This window comes from Pseudopipra pipra, chromosome 2 (assembly GCF_036250125.1).
Source record: "Pseudopipra pipra isolate bDixPip1 chromosome 2, bDixPip1.hap1, whole genome shotgun sequence".
In the NCBI taxonomy this organism is placed as follows: domain Eukaryota; kingdom Metazoa; phylum Chordata; class Aves; order Passeriformes; family Pipridae; genus Pseudopipra; species Pseudopipra pipra.
The window spans coordinates 72,052,024-72,069,756 of NC_087550.1; the positions used below are offsets into that span (position 1 = coordinate 72,052,024).

At 41.1% G+C, this 17,733-nt stretch overlaps 1 long non-coding RNA gene across 3 annotated transcripts in view; it reads left to right on the plus strand.

Annotated features, from left to right (window-relative positions):
• Positions 1-12,603, plus strand: part of LOC135409864 (uncharacterized) — a 92,670-nt gene extending 80,067 nt beyond the window's left edge. For all 3 annotated transcript variants that reach the window (XR_010428393.1, XR_010428392.1, XR_010428394.1), the window contains one exon: positions 9,743-12,603. This is a non-coding gene — a long non-coding RNA (uncharacterized LOC135409864). The remainder of the gene's footprint in view (positions 1-9,742) is intronic.
• Positions 12,604-17,733: the final 5,130 nt, after the last annotated feature.

Consider the following 17,733-nt stretch of genomic DNA (forward strand, 5'->3'; position numbering starts at 1 on the left):
CCTTGCCAAAAGATATTGTAGATATAAACAATTTGTATGGTTTCAGAGAGGCATTGAATAAGCATTTGAAGAGAGCTCTGATGAGAATTTCTCAATAGATACAGCTAATTAGCCTCAGGACTCCCCATGAGGTGAAAATAATATGAGGCAGGAAGAATGTTCACTACAATATATGCTTGTCTCATCAATGTTCTTCCTTAGCTATATGTTTATGGTTACTGGTTGAGATAAAACACCAATTTGGAGGATATTATCTAAACAGATAAATCTGATATTTTGCTCCTTTTTTCCCAAATTAGAAGTTACTTTTTAAACTTACCTTAAAAATAATGTTGAATGGGATCACAGCTATTCTGATACAAGGAGACTGATTGAGTTTTGCAGATATTGATTTATCTTTAATTTTGAGATAAATGTGTCAACTGCCAAAGACTAATGGGAAAACCAGGGCACCTTATTTATAAAGGGGTTTTTTTGGAGAGAAAATATGAAACCAAAAATCACAAAAGAAATTATGATAAACTTATAAAAGCACTGTTAAATACTCAAATTTCTGCCACTTTTTGTTTTCCCTTATGCTGATACTTACTATTTTTTGTTTGTAGCTGGCCCTTAACATGAGATATATACATATATATATGCACACATATCAAGTTACTCAGTGGCAAGTAAATTTATACATTTCAATGCTTCATTTCAAAGAAATGAAGTACCTTAGGCTTTGCCACAGAATTGTCCTGCACTGATATTACTGGTGTTTGGAGGACAATGCAGTACACAAGTCTCTGTGGTAGTTTAGGAAATGGTTTATTTTTCAATCCAAACTATTTCTTGTTTTACACTTTCTTCAATGTGACATGGATTTAGAAGATATTGTGACATCTTCTAGAAAACTGGAGTACTTCGACAAAACAGACCACCTAAAATCTATGTTGTAATAGGAACTCATTGATTCAACATCAGTATGATATATATATATACGTATATGTTTTCTGATGTTGTAATTCTGTCATAATTGATTTTTAATGTCAGTATCCTACTGATTTGTTTGTTATGCATTTTTAAAGCACTGGTACTAAAAATCATTAGCTAGCACTAAAGAGTGCTGCAAATGAAGACTCAAACCTTCAAATAACCAGAGAACTGTTTATATGCTTACCAGTCATATTTGCATGCAGCATCATGCATGCACTAAATCTATTTTTCACACAGTGGGAGCTTTACACAATAAAGGGTGTACATGCTTTTATGCATGCCTTCTTGCAAATATACTTTCAGTTTGCATCCCTTCATGGGATTTGATCCCAGAGCTATAACTGTGTTTCAGCTTTCTAAATATCAGGTGTTGACTAATTTTTAGTTATTAAGTATAAGGGCAAAAAAAAAAGTGTATAACAGCTGTAAATTTTTTGAAGCTCATGTAATCTGAAAACGGACACACAATTTCATGTCAAGTTTCAGCCCAAAGCAGAATTTCACGGTTATATTATACAGGCCTAGCAATACCATTTGCTGCCCAGGCTTGGCTCCTCCTCGGAACCGATTAAGGTGAGTGGGAGGGGTCAGGCTCATTAGCAGGTGATAGGGAGGCATAATAAGAGCCTCCAAGAGAGCGTGAGCGACCTTCGCTCACGCACCCCACACAGGATTGGGCAAACAGGGGCGTGGCACGGCAGTTTGCACGGCAGTTCCCATAGGCAGGGCAAACAGGCAGGGCAGAAGCCTAAGGTATTTCTGCGGCTTTTTTCTCATAGCTCAAGGCAGTCATGCCTCCCAAAAAAATGAAAGCTGTTGCTCCTATTACCAGTAGAGGGGTGTCAATACAGACAGAACCCTCTAAAAAGGATGCAGCCACTCAGGCCTCTGGCTGCATAGACTGTTTGAGGCTACAACTGCTACCAGAGGACAGCGTGAGAAACACCTGCATACGATGTGAGCAGGTGGATGATTTGCTATGTCTGGTGGCAGAGCTAAAGGAAGAGGTGGAAAGGCTAAGGAGTATAAGGGAGAGTGAAAGGGAAATTGACTGGTGGAGTCACACCCTTTTGATTCCTAAAGAAGCCCAGCAGGAGGTGGTGAAGCCCAGCCCCCCCTGCCATCAGGCAGACAGAATGGACAATATGGATGGGGAGGAATGGAAACAGGTGCCTGCTCGTAGAGGCAAAAACACCCCCTCTCGACCCCTTTCACCTGCCAGGGTGCCCTTAAAAAACAGGTATATGGCCCTGGTTTCAGAAAGTCTGATGGAGGACAGTCAGGAGGAAGATCTGTCTACAAGGTCTTCTGGTTACACCCGGTCTACTGGATCTGTTACAACTACAGGTAAAAGGAAAAAGAGAAGGGTTATTGTAGTTGGTGACTCCATTTTGAGGGGAACTGAGGGCCCTATATGTCGGCCAGACCCATCCCACAGGGAAGTTTGCTGTCTTCCTGGGGCCAGGGTGAGGGATATTACAAAAACACTTCCTAAGCTTATTCAACCCTCAGACTATTACCCGCTGTTGGTTGTCCAGGTTGGAAGTGATGACATCAATAATAGGAGTACCAGGGTAATTAAAAAGATTTTAAGGCTCTGACCCGATCACTTCATGGGACAGGAGCACAGGTAGTAATTGGCTCAGTTCCTGTGCTAGCTGGAATGAATGAAGAGATAAATGAGGAGAGGTTTAGGAAAGCACAGCTTACCAATAGGTGGCTTAGAGGATGGTGCTATCGTCAAAATTTTGGGTTTTTTGATCATGGGGCAAACTCCATGTTGCCTAGTCTCGTCAAACCAGATGGGCTTCATCTATCTGGGAAGGGCAAAAGAACTGTAGCCCGTAAGTTGGCAGGGTTAGTTAGGAGGGCTTTAAACTAGGTTTGAAGGGGGAAGGGGCGGCAACTGGGCTCTCCAGAAAAAAGCCTAAGGGTGTAGAGCCTGAGTTGAGAATAAAATCAATGGCCCAGCTGAAGTGCATGTACACCAATGCACGCAGTATGGGAAACAAACAAGAGGAGCTGGAAGCCATAGTGCAGCAGCAAAACTATGACATAGTTGCTGTCACAGAAACGTGGTGGGATGACGCACACGACTGGAGTGCTGCTATGGGGGGCTACAAGCTCTTCAGAAAGGACAGGCAGGGAAGAAGAGGTGGAGGGGTGGCTTTATATGTTAGAGAGTCTCTTGACTCTGTTGAAGTTGAGGTCAGCAGTGACAAGGTTGAGTGCCTGTGGACCAGAATCAGGGGGAAGGCCAACAAGGCTGACATCCTTGTGGGTGTCTGTTACAGACCGCCCAACCAGGATGATGAAGGAGATGAATTATTCTACAAGCAGCTGGCAGATGTCTCAAAATCTCCAGCCCTTGTGCTTGTGGGTGACTTTAACCTGCCGGATATCTGCTGGGAGCTTCATACTGCAGAGAAGAGGCAGTCAAGGAGGTTCCTGGAGTGTATAGAGGATAATTTCCTTCATCAACTGGTAAATGAGCCTACCAGGGGTAAGGCCCCACTAGACCTACTGTTTACAAACAGAGAGGGGCTGGTGGATGATGTAGTGGTTGGAGGCCGCCTGGGGCATAGTGACCACGAAATAATTGAATTTTCAATCCTCAGGGATGTAAGGAGAGCCATCATTAAAACCTCTAATCTGGACTTCCGGAGGGCAGATTTTGGCCTATTCAAAAAACTAATTCAAGGCATACCCTGGGAAACAACCCTTAAAGGCAGGGGGGTCCAGGAGGGATGGACATGCTTCAAGCAGGCAATTTTGAGCGCACAGGAACAGGCTATACCAGTGTGCCGAAAGGCCAGCCGGAGGGGAAGACGGCTGGCTTGGTTAAATAGGGAGGTTCTGAAAGAAATCAGGGATAAAAAGAAAGTTTACAGACTGTGGAAAAAAGGGCTGGTTACTTATGAAGAATTTACGAAGAGAGCTAGGTCATGCAGGAAAAAAATTAGGGAAAGAAAAGTGGAATTTGAAGTTAATTTGGCTAATTCAGTTAGGGATAACAAAAAGTCCTTTTATAAATACATTAATAGCAAAAGGAGAGGCAAGGAAAACCTCAGTTCTCTGTTGGACTTTGAGGGAAATATAGTTAACAAAGATGAGGAGAAGGCTGAGGTACTTAACACCTACTTTGCCTCAGTTTTTAGCAGTAAGACAGGTGGCCCTCAGGACAACTGGCCTCTAGAGCAGATAGACAGAGACAGAGACCTGAATAGCCCTCCTGTATTCCAGGAGGATGTAGTTAGCGACTTACTGAACCAGCTGGATCCCAACAAGTCTATGGGACCAGACGGGATCCATCCCAGGGTGATGAGGGAGTTGGCAGAAGAGCTTGCCAAACCGCTCTCCATCATCTTCCAACAGTCCTGGCTCTCTGGGAAGGTCCCAAATGATTGGAGGTTGGCGAATGTCACCCCAATCCACAAAAAAGGCTGCAAGCAGGACCCTGGCAACTATAGGCCTGTCAGCCTGACCTCGGTGCCTGGCAGGGTTATGGAACAGATCATCCTGAGTGCAATCACACAGCACCTTCAGGATGGACAAGGGATTAGACCCAGCCAGCATGGGTTTAGGAGGGGCAGGTCCTGTCTGACCAACCTGATCTCTTTTTACGATCAGGTGACCCACCTGGTGGATGAGGGGAAGGCTGTGGATGTGGTCTATCTAGACTTCAGCAAGGCCTTTGACACTGTCTCCCATAATATACTCCTGGAAAAGCTGGTAGCCCATGGCTTGGACAAGTATACCCTCTCCTGGATTAGGAACTGGCTGGAGGGTCGGGCCCAGAGAGTGCTGGTGAATGGAGCTGCATCCAGCTGGCGGCCGGTCACCAGTGGTGTTCCCCAGGGATCAGTGTTGGGCCCAGTCCTGTTTAACATCTTTATAGATGATTTAGATGAGGGGATTGAGTGTATCATCAGCAAATTTGCTGATGACACTAAATTGGGAGGGAGTGTCGACCTGCTGGAAGGCAGGAGGGCTCTGCAGAGGGATCTGGATAGACTTGAGAGATGGGCTGATTCCAATGGGATGAAGTTCAATAAAGCCAAGTGCCGGGTCCTGCACTTTGGCCACAACAACCCCATGCAGCGCTACAGGCTGGGCAAAGAGTGGCTGAAGAGCAGCCAGGCAGAAAGGGACCTGGGGGTACTAATTGACAGGAAGCTCAACATGAGCCAACAGTGTGCCCAGGTGGCCAAGAAGGCCAATGGGATCTTGTCCTGTATCAAAAATAGCGTGGCCAGCAGGAGCAGGGAAGTGATCCTTCCCCTGTACTCTGCATTGGTGAGGCCACACCTTGAGTATTGTGTTCAGTTCTGGGCCCCTCAGTTCAGAAAGGATATTGAGGTGCTGGAGCGGGTCCAGAGAAGAGCAACAAGGCTGGTGAAGGGACTGGAGCATAAGTCCTATGGGGAGAGGCTGAGGGAGCTGGGGTTGTTTAGCCTGGAGAAGAGGAGGCTCAGAGGTGACCTCATCACCGTCTATAACTACCTGAAGGGAAGTTCTAGCCAGGTGGGGGTTGGTCTCTTCTCTCAGGCACTCAGCAATAGGACAAGGGGGCACGGGCTTAAGCTCCGCCAGGGGAAATTTAAGTTGGATATCAGGAGAAAATTCTTTACAGAGAGAGTGATCAGGCATTGGAATGGGCTGCCCAGAGAGGTGGTGGATTCACCATCCCTGGAGATTTTTAAACGCAGATTGGACGTGGCACTGAGTGCCATGATCTAGTAAATGGACTGGATTTGGACCAAGGGTTGGACTCGATGATCTCGGAGGTCTTTTCCAACCCAATCGATTCTATGATTCTATGATTCTATGATACCGGGATTATAATGGCAGCAGTGAAATGTTTCAAGTACAGTAGTGCAAACAATGACCAATTACCATATGGTTTTACCACTTCAACACAAAATAAATACTCTACAAGTATCAAATTTGAAAACATCAAAGCAGATTACTATGAATCAAAATTAAATTTTCATATAATGTTGTAAGTTATAAAGTCGTAAGTTATAAAGCCTTTCCTTAATTGTCATAATTTGGAACAAATTAAAGATTTTTTTGGGAAGCAATGGTGTGGCCATTCACAGACCTTTAAAATGATGAAGCAAAAATAAAAGCTAAATCTGCTGAGTATGATTTTCTGTCATCTATCATGTTTGCTGGCAAATCCGAACAATAGAAGCTTAAATTACTGTTTTAAACTGACTAAATGAGCAGAATAACCCCTTATTGAAGAAGCCCTACCTTTCTGTTGAGTACAAGGACTGCAGCATCATAAATAAGTTACAATAAACTATACACACTATAATATTTAAGAGATACACATTCAAAAGTTTGCATTTGCATAATTGCAAGGAATTAAATGCCCTTAAGATTTTAAAGAATACCAATAACACTTAATTGACTATTATTCATCATTACAACTTCACAACATTAAGAATAACCCTCAGCTCCTCCAGCCATCTTGTGTGACCACAGGTAAAACAGATATGCAAATATTATTTTCCCATTGTACTTATGACTGACAGCAGAAAAGAAGATAAAGTCACTGTTGTGACTGTTGATGGGGCTGTTTTCATACATGTCAAGATGACACCCAGTGAAAACCATCCAACTTAAGGTTAAAATATCCCAGGAAAGCATAGGTTTTTCAGCAGTACCTTAAGGCTCAGACAAAAATATATGACTGGAAAATGATTAAAATAAAGACAATCTGAGAAAAGCATCCATGTTCTGAACCCTCATATATGGACTTACTTTGGAGAAGACACCTGTGAAAAGAAGAAAGGACTCAAGTGCTTAGTGCCTGCAGTTTGTTCCTCCTGGTATAGCACATTAATTTGTAATTTGTGTGTGTTCAGAAGGCCTGAAAAATATGTACATATGATTGGACAGCACAAGCATAACAAACATGATAAAACATGTTGTTTGCATAACTTTAGAAGGTTGAATCTTTCTGGTTTATCCTCTGCGAAAACAATGAACAATATCTAGAATTACTTTTTTTTATTGCTTATGAAATAATAGGATTAAACTCAGTATTTTCCAAATGAAACATTTATTAATTTAAATTTGCCTATTTGTAAATGTAATAGTTCAGACCATGTCTATCTTCTGAATAACAGAAATACCAAAAAGGGTATATTCAGAACATGCTCATTTTACTTCCAGGATGACTGATGGATTAGGTTATTGTCACCCAGCATGCACAGACAAACACAACTAAAAGATTATAGAAGAAAATCACACACAGAAGGAAAAAAAATAAGGAGAAGAAAGAGACGAGCAGGTAGTCCACAGCACTCTTGATACATCATTCTATAACACTTGCCTCCCTGAAGAAACCGATGTCAGAATTTCATTGGGTAAATGTAGGAGAAAATTTGTGCCTGCATATGGAGTTTTCTTTTCTCTCTGGTATGAAAATTACTAAAAGAACAAGCATAGATGGATACCTAAGTAATATAGAGTGAATTGTAAAAACCTAAGGATCAGAGCCTACAGATCCAACAATATTAAAATTCTCTGGAATTGCAACTATAGTAGAAGGAGAAAAAAAGCATGTAGTCAACAAAATTCACTGTGTTTCTAGGAGTTGTTTGTATTTCTGTAGCATAATCTGTGACAAATTCTTTATCTGTTCTTAATAAAATCCTTTTAGAATTTCATAATATTTTTAATCAAATAATCCTAAATTAAGAAACAAAGCCACAAACAAAGTGATCTAACTAATAACATGTTGTACTTAAGTGGCTTTGAAGCACAATAAAAATCAGATTAATTTTTGTGTCAAAAATCAAATGTCAGTATGGAAAGCATTTTTTGTTATGATTGTGATGAATATTAGACATTTTCAAAGATGGAACTAACTTTGGAACATCCACAGACTTTATTAAAAATTGAAGGGAGAGCTATTATTTGCTTCCAGAATCCTAGTTCAGAATAACTAGGCTTGAGGAGAGTAAATGGAAAGAAACGGGGAGACAAAGAAAGAAAGAGAATTTTATTGTACTCCTTGAGGTAAATTAAACAGATATTTCTGCTTAACTATATATTAAAAAAATAAACAAAACAAAAAAACCTCAGTATATTGCACAGGTCCTACTGCCATAAGCAGTTCTACAGAGTTTGCAAAGATGTGTCAAGAGCCAATTCCCTATAAACACACCAGCACTGACACAGTGAGTGTTGCATTAGAAATCCACCCCTCAGCACCAGCTCTGCTGCCCAAAGGTGGTCTCTGAGCCATCCCATTCCAGGACAGGACCTGGAATGGATGACTCGCTCCAGAAAGGTGGGGGGTGGGTGTTAAACCAAGTTATTTCAACGCACTTGCAACAAACATGGGTAGAGCCCTTCCCAAATCTTCGCGAAGCCTAGCCATGATGATGATGATGATTAATAAATCCCTTGGGGTGGATTAGAGTGAAACAACACTGAATAATTGGTGTTTGAAAACATATATATGTCGGGTTTATTTTAGAACCATTTTGTTTCAAAAGTAAACAGATATGTTGCCATTTTGGGTGTTATCATCTATATCTCTCATCTATACTAATATGGTATGAAGATAACCTTTAGGGAAAATGCATAAGGGAGAGAAAGGAAAGACAGGATAAAGGTAAAGGAGAGTAAGGGAAAGAAAAGATGAGAGTAGAAATATGTATACAGTCGCCGCCCATGGGGTCCAGTGATGAAACCTGGTAGTTGCAGCTTCCATGTCTGTCAGTTGAAGTGGTGGTCTTGATCTACTGGGGGTGGGGGAGGGAAGCCCACACACTCAAAGAAGTTATGAGTTATTATATCCATGGATAGTGTCACAGGCCATGCCACAAGCCCCCAGCATCTCCTGGGCCTGCGCAGAGTTCCTGCAAGGGGCATGGTAAAAGCGTTTTTCCCTTTCAGGATTGGCAGGGGGATAGGCTTTGATGGACCATGCCATGAACCTCCAACATCTCCAACAGCCCACTGCAGAGTCCATGTGAAGGGCGTGGTAAACATGGCTCTTCCCGCCTTTTCAGGACTTGACACCTTCAGCAGCACTGGAGGGGGGGATGGGCCCAGCGGCCTCTTCCTGGCCTGCAAAAGTCCCCTGGCAATCCTAGAACACATAAATCATTAACCGTTTCAGTCTCTGACAGACAGCTACAAGAGAATGTTTGGGGTGTTACTTGTCCCACCACCGAGGGAAATTTTCTTCCTTTACAGAAAGGCCTTCTGTCTCTGGCATTCCAGTTGCCTGCTTGTCTTACTTCTGTAGCTGGTATTTCTTGTCCTTCATGCCATATCACTCTTCAGTCACAAATTGTCACCGCTGTGCAGATATAATTTGAATTTCTTTTTAATGCATCCTCTGGTATAACTTAACAAGACCAAATAGTAAGGAAAATGGAAAGTGAAGAGTATAATGAGGAAGAACAGAATAATCATAAAATTGTAGAATTATAGAATAGCTTGGGTTGGAAGGGTCCTTAATGATCATCTAGTCCCAAGCCCCTGTTATGGGCAGGGACACCTTCCACTAGACCAGGTTGCTCAAAGCTTCATCCAACCTGGGCATGAACACTTCCAGGGATGGGACATCCACAGCTTCTCTGGGTGATCTATTCCAGTGTCTCACCATTCTCACATTAAAGAATTTATTCCTAATATCTTGTTTGGAGATATTAGGAACCCTTTCAGTTTAAAGTCGTTCCCCCTTGTCCTATCATTGCCTGGCCTTATAAAAAGTCCCTCTCTGTCTTTCCCATAGGCTGCCTTCAGCTACTGGAAGGCTGCTGTAAAGTCTCCCCACAGTCTTCTCTTCTCCAGGCTGAACAACTCCAACTCTCTCGGCCTGTCTTCATAGGAGAGGTACTCCAGTCCTCGGAACATCTTTGTGCCACTCACATCTGGAACCACTCTAGCAAGTCTATATCTTTCTTGTGCTGAGAACCCCAGAGCTGGGCACAGTACTACAGGTGGGGTCTTATGAGTGCAGAGTAGAGGGGCAAAATCACCTCCCTCAACCTGCTGCTCACACCTCTTTTGATGCAGTCCAGGATGCTGTTAGCTTTCTGGGCTGTAAGTGCACACACTGTTGGCTTATGTCCAGCTTTTATCCAATAGAACGCCCAAGTCCTTCCCTGCAGGGCTGGTCGCAATGAGTTCTTGTCGCAGACTGTACTTTTGTTTGAGATTGCCCCGACCCAGGTGCAGCACCTTGCACTCAGACTTGTTGAACCTCATGAGATCTCCATGGGCTCACTTCATGAACTTGCCCAGGTCCCACTGGATGGCATCCTGTCCTTAAGGTGTGTCAATCACACAACTCAGCTTGGTGTCATCTGCAGACTTGCTGAGGTGCACTCGATATTGACATCTATGTCATTGATAAAGATACAAAAGAGCACTGGTCCCAAGACAGCCCTGAGGGACACCACTTATCACTGAACACATGGACATAGAGATTTGTCCACAACTCCATCCAGCCAATTCCTTATCCACCAAATAGTCCAACCTTCAAATCCATACCTCTCCAGTTTGGAGATAAGAATGTCATATGGAAAGGACAATTTCTTACTAAGTAACAGAGAATGTCCATGACTTTGTTTTTGAATGGTATTTTCAGTTAAGGAATTTATCCAGTGACCATACTTTGCCACAATCACCTTTTTACATATACATATAGCTTTTAGGCCATACTATAAAATATATTGTGACATATTGTTATTGTGATAGCTAACTCCCATTAACATGTCTGGTCCTTACTTTCTAATTGAGTTGGAAAACTGAAAAGACTGAATTTGTTGGTATTCCGTTGAGACAACTTAGAGAGATACCAGAAGGGATGGGGAGAAGATGAACTGGTGTTTGACTTTGAAACAATCATCTTCTATTTGACGCAAAGAGTCAAAGACAGAGGTACAGTTTTTATGGTTTTGAATAAATATGTAACCTATATTTGTATCAGTAATGAAAATTTATTTCTGAGCCTTTTCCATACATCTGTCCTTATTGTACTCCTTGCCTCTCAATTGCCTCAATACAGAGTAATGTTTAAAAGTTGTACAGAAGCTTAAAACAATATTATCGTTCTGTTAGTTTGTTGTATCGTACAGGAATACTTCTGCTCTCTGGAGGTTGCATCAGATTTCTTCCTTACAAACAACCTGTCACAAGAAAAATGAACCAATACAGTTAATTTTTAGATTAAAATATTTGGGAGTTGGCAAAAAAAATATTATGGATGGAGCTATATAAACTGAAATTTATTTAACTTGATACAGAATCACTCTTTCAATTAGTCTTCCTATTAACAAATTCATAAAAGAGACCATGAGCTCAATACCTCTGAGATAGCTCAACATCTCTGCGTTTCATAAGCTTTTTCTTTTTCTCTCCAGAATACAGTCTGGGCCAAATGGCAAAACTGGAACTGCCACTACTTCTAGATGTATGAGTAAAATTAAGAAGTCACTGGCCAATAATGTTAACCAAAATGCTCACACTGTGCTTTTGTGACTGCTAACTCAAGCAAAAAAAAACATTTTCCATTTTTCTTCTTAGTCTATAAAATTGGATTAAATCCAGCCTCTATTAAAAGCTGTCAGACATACAGCACAAATTCTCAAGTCTTGGTAAAGAGCCAAAATAGATGGCTCATCACTTTCTCACTTGCATTACTCATGTGAGAGAAAAATACCATAGACAAATGGAAAAGTAAGTTTATCAGCATCAGAAAATCTGCAGAAAATTATGGTGATACAGAAATAATTTCAAAATAAATGATCCTCATTGTGAATTTTTTGTTATTGTGCTTTTTAGGTAGTTTTGCTTAGTACTAGGCATTTAAAACTAAAATAATTATGAATTTTCATAGAAAATATACTTAAGCTTCGTGGGCATTTACTTGCTTAAAAAAGGGGGACAAACAGTGTCTAGAGTATCCAGCACAGATCTGTGCATTTAATTGCAGATAACCATTTTTTGTAAAGGTGGATCCCACACTGCTTAAGTACATTCGTCTTTTGATTAAGGGTTGTACGAACTCCTGACAAATGTAAATGTAATTAAAGCTAGAAAGCCTCAAATTGCTTAAAACTATTGAACATAGGTATGGAGAACAACACTTGCAGAGATTCCTCTGATGGTAGATCTGTTGACAATTCCCTTTTTGTGACACCGGCAATTTATCTCCTTTGCAGTGCGCCCTGAGAACTCACTTTCAGCTCTGTCCCACGAAGCAGATTCAGGAAACAAGAAAAAAGCTGAAGAACTGTTCAGTAAATTAAGAACTTGTGTCTTTCACTATATAAGTAGACCCTCAGCTTACTATATGATCCAAAGCACGTATATAATCTTGTCAAGTGTCTCAGAATAGAAGCCACATTCCTCCAGCACACATCTGGGCATACATGTTACTAAAAATGTACTACCAATAAAAACTTCCAGTGACATTTAGATAGGCTTGTACCAGTTTCTAGGCAAAACTATGGAAATTATTATGTGTGGTTTATTTTGTAAAGAAATATAGAGTATTAAAATAAATAATGACATTTGATGTAATTTCATGAAAAACGAGTTTTCAGGCTGATTGCATTTCGTAATGAAATTACAAGTTTGGTTTACAAATTCAGCTATCTAAATGAAATAAATTGAATATTATTAGAATTTTGAATGTTTATAAGTGTGCCATATTGGTTTTTTTAAATATTAAAATTATCTAATAAACATGACCATCAATAGGAAATGACCATCTAATTATGGCAACGATTTGACTTTGCAGAAATGCTGAAAATGACGGAATTTATCATTACTGATGAAATTTTAAATACGTAAATGAAATCACAAAGCCACAACAGCTGAAATTTAGGCCGCGTTTATCACAAGGGGAGGAAGATTATACCTGGTAATAGTAGTATCTTAAACACTCAGAAAATGGAATTGTGGTGATCTAAGATGCTACTGTCTCCATCCACTTGGTCTTTCTTGTATATATAGCAAATTGTACAGTGCAGATTCAAAAAGAAAAGAAAATAGACCCAAACAAAACCCCCCATCATTCTCATCTTGGATGAAAATGGCCATTTTCATAGCCTGGAACACTAATGCAAAGGACCAGTAAAAGGTTTCTACAAGGCTTTGCACCAGACACTTGAGCTGTAGGCAGATTTTTGCAAGCCTTTTAAAGATTCTCAGGTTAGTCTGTGTTGCTTTTTCTTTAATACTGGTTCTTCCTTACTACGTCAGTGATGAGCTTTGCCATTCTACACCTACAGAAGGTTTTAGCAACTAGGATAATCAGTTGCATAGCAGCTGTCCTTGATTCATAACAGACTTGTTTCATAACTTACTGTTTTCCTTCCTGTCCATGCCAAGAAAGCTACTAAAACTGAACCAGAATTCATGATGCAAATTTCTTTATTTTTCTGAAAGATATCTTTATTGCTGTTTCTGTCTTGTCACTTAATATATGGAGAAGGTGATGAAGATAACCTCCAAAAAAAGAAGATAAATCTTGTAATATTTTGCTGACACTCACAACTCATTGCTAAACAGTGAAGTCTTCCTTCAAGAAAAACAAATTCCAGCTTTTGAACCATGGAGAGAAAGTGGAAAAAGTTTTTACTCTATTACCTTTGAGTTTTTAGAAACTCAAGCTTCTCTTGAAAGAGACATTTCTGCTTAGATTACACAGTAGACCTGTGTCCTTATGCTCCTTTTACTTAAAAAAACCCTTTTGCTTATAGTGACTCTGTTCATATTTACAGGTGTCAGTTTGTCTGATAGCTTAGCTTCCATGTTTGTTACATGATAGCTGTGATGCTGGCTATCAATCCCTTCAACTCCTTTTTCCATACACTATCACTTTGAGGCTGTGACGGTTCATCAGGTAATGTGAGTGTGATTATACTAGAAAGATAGATTATCCCCAGATTAATTAAAATATTAATTAATCATTAATAACTAATCAGTAAAAACAAAGTAGAATCATACAGCCATAGAATGGTTTGGGTCGAAATGGACCTTAACTATAATCTAGTTCCAAACTGCCTGACATAGGCAGGCATGCCTTCCCCTAGATCAGGTTTATCAGGGCCCCATCCAAGCTGGCCTTGAACACTTCCAGGAATAGGACATCCACAACTTCTCTTGGCAACTTGTTCCAGTGTCTGACCTCTCACAGTAAAAAATCAATTCCTAATATCTAACATCTAATCTAAATCTTTCAATTTTAAACTGTTACCCTTCATCCTGTTACTTATTGTATGGCCAGTCTTCGCGAACGAAGATTTGGGAAAGGTCATTACCCTTCAAGCCTGCGCAGTGGATTTTTTATGTGAGACACAGTGTGCGCTGAACTGAGCCCACCCTTTAATCCTAAGGTTCATCTGCCAGGACTGAGCAAGCTCGGACAGTGGCAGTGAGGTCCTCAGGACGTAGGTTTGTTTAGAGTGACCTTCTCTTAGATGGATGGCCTTACAGGGCTGACAAGCTCCATCTGCCCGATTTCCTCCTCATCTTTTTTGTCGACCCCATTTGGGTAATGGAAGGTTGCTAGAAGGTCTTCTCTAGGCTGAGCAGCCCCAACTCTCTCAACCTGCCTTCAGAGCAGAGGTGCTCTATCTTCACGGTCCTTCTCTGGACCTGATAGAGTAGGTCCATGTGTTTCTGGTGTTGGGGACCCCACAGTAGGACACAATACTCCATGTAGGGTCTCACAAGAACAGAGTAGGGGGGAAGAATCACCACCCTTGACCTGTCAACCACACTTTTGGTGTAGACCAGGATACAGTGGGCTTTCCAGGCTGTGAGCACACATTGATGAGACATGTTGTGATCCTCACCCACCAATACCCCCAAGTCCTCTGCAGGGCTGCTTTCAGTCCACTCATCACGCAGCCTGTAACCGTGTTTGAGATTGCCCTGATTCAGGTGCTGGACCTTGCACCTGGCCTTTTTGAAGCTCATGAGGTTCCCATGGTCCCAACCCTCAAGCTTGTCAAGGTCCATGTGGATGGCATCCCTTTGCTCAAGTTTATAGTCCTGTCCAATCCTTGACAAAGATGTTAAATAATACTTGTCCCCGTGTCAATCCCTGAGGAACACCCCTTGTCACTGGTCTCTACCCACACATCAAGCTGTTGACAATTCTTTGAATGTCTCCATCCAGATGACTCCTTTTCCATGAAGCGGTCCACCTGTCAAATCCGTGTGTCACAGTTTTAGAGACAAACATGTTGTGTGGGACAGTGTCTAATGTTTTGCGCAAGTCCAGGTTGATGATGTCAGACCCTCCTTCTCTTATCCACCAATGCTGTAACGCTGTCATAGAAGAGCACCAATTTTGTGAGCAAAAATAAACAGCAAAAAATCAACAAGTTATGAATAATAACAGAACATATGAGGCTCCTCATGTGAGGTAAGTTCTCCTCCTCTGGCACAGTCACTCTGCAGAGGATTCAGAATGTTGCCACCTCTTCCTACAGGCCAGAATCCCAATTTACTGTCACACATACCTCATTTACCATCTCTCTCTCAAACACACTTAATGCATACATCAGCTTTGATTTACCATGACAGCTTTGTATCATCAGTGTTTTGTTATGGGCTTTGCAATGAAATATTACTTTGAATTATTTCAGTTGGCTCTTTCATCTTCTGTTCCTGTTCCTTCCTCATGTTATTTTCAGTTCCTAATCTCCACTTATTTGCTCCTTTATACTACTTTTAGAGATTACATTCACACATCTCCAGGCAAGCATTTGTTACTTGGCAATTGTCTTAGCTCCCTTTTCAGACATTAACTGTAATAATTTCTGAACCCAAAATTGCCTCTGGCAAATTTGTGGTGCCAAGAGATGGCTATGTAAACTCCTCCATGAGGTTATTGTATCTATAGCAAAAGCTGGAATAATCTGAGTGGTTTCCTTTTGGTAAGTACACATTTTTCAAAATTCTTTTTTTTGTCAGAACCCTTTGAGCATATTATAGACTAAAGCAAGTCTCTGTTTCTATTTGAATATATAAATAACATTTTCATGTCATGCAGTCTGACAAGTTGCTTAAAGGCAGGCACCGTGTAGAGGGCAATGACATTTCAGCTAAAGTGAGTGTATATCCTTATGGCAATAATCAATATCTCCATTTTATTACTATAGAGAATCTAAAATTTTGTCCTTGACCACATTAGACCCTGCCAGTGCTCAACTACCTTTATGAAATGGAGCAAAACCCTTATCTAGTTGTCGTGGTTTAACCCCAGTAGACAGTTAAGCCCCTCACAGTTGCCCAGTCACTGCCCTACAGCAGGATGGGAGAGAGAACTGGAAGGGTAAAAGCAGGAAAACTCGTGGGTTGAGACAAAGAGAGTTTAATAGGTAAGGCAAAAGGTGAACATGCAAGAAAGCAAAATAAGGAATTAATTCACTACTTCTCAGCAGCAGGTATTCATCCATCTCCAGGAAAGCAGGACTCCTTTGCACGTAGTGGTTATCTGTATAGACAAATGCTCTAACTTCAAAGGTACCCATTTTTTTCCTCAGTTTTTATTGCTGAGCAGGACATCATATCTGGATCCCTTTCCCACCCACGATGTGGGGAGGCCCAGTTCTAGTTCCACCTCCATCTGAAGAACCATTCCGACGTCTTGAAGGATGGGAAAAGGGAACTCCAGGGGTTTCTTCAGGGGTTTCAGGTCCTGAGCCTGGAGGGGAGAGGTGCCCCCCCCTCCTCCCACGCACGTGGCCCCATGGTAGGCACAGAGACAGCACACCGGGCGTGGAGAGGAGGCAAGAGAGCGTTTATTGTCGGGGGTGTTACATTTATAGGGTTAGGGAGAATCACAGGTTAACCAATTAGAAGTCTCAAGGGGCTTACAGGAACACCCAGTCACAGGAAGGGGTTAACAAGGTCCAATGGGAACACCTCAGGACACCTTCCCAGGACATTCCTGAGATAACACTTGTCGTGGGGGGTGTTGGGAAGAAGAAACATGTGTTTGCAAAGAGACCACAAAGAGTCATTTTAAGACATGTTTAAACAACAGTTTTCCCATCTAATGCAGGTTTAGTGCTACAATCATACATATGGTATGGAGTATCCACTTGGTTAGCTGGGGTCAGCTGTCCTATCTCTGTCCCTTCTCAGCTTTTTTGTGCATCCCCAGAGTAGTTACTGGTGGAGCAGCACATAAGTCCTTGACACTGTGTAAGCATGGTTCACCAGTAGCTGCATTATCATCATAGTCACGTATCCAAACCAGCGCCATAGAAGCTACTACGAAGAAGACTAACTCTATTCCAGCCAAAACCAGTAGTGAACAAAACAAACAAGCAAACAAAATCTAAAGTACAGAGTGTTCATATATATAATATATTCCACAGAGACAAAGAGTATAGAAGATAGTTTCTGTTTTCATTAATGAAGCTGGACTATGCTGTCTATTCATGAGAGATTTTTAATAGCAGTTTTATAACAAAGATAGGTGATTATTCCAGAAATATTTTTTTAAAGTAAGAGGTGAAATGAATCTATCTATAGTTATTTTTTAAAATTTTGTTACTTTTCCAGTGCTCTTGTTAAAATATCATAATGTAAGAAACTGCTGGAGTATACTGACTACCACAAACTACAAAGTAGCGATCAATATTTTAGTAAATCTTGACTGAGACCAATTTTTTCTTGGATTAATTTCAAAATAAAAGCAGAGTAAGAGCACTGGGGATTTGACCTATGGTGCAGCTTCCTGGACTGGCTGTG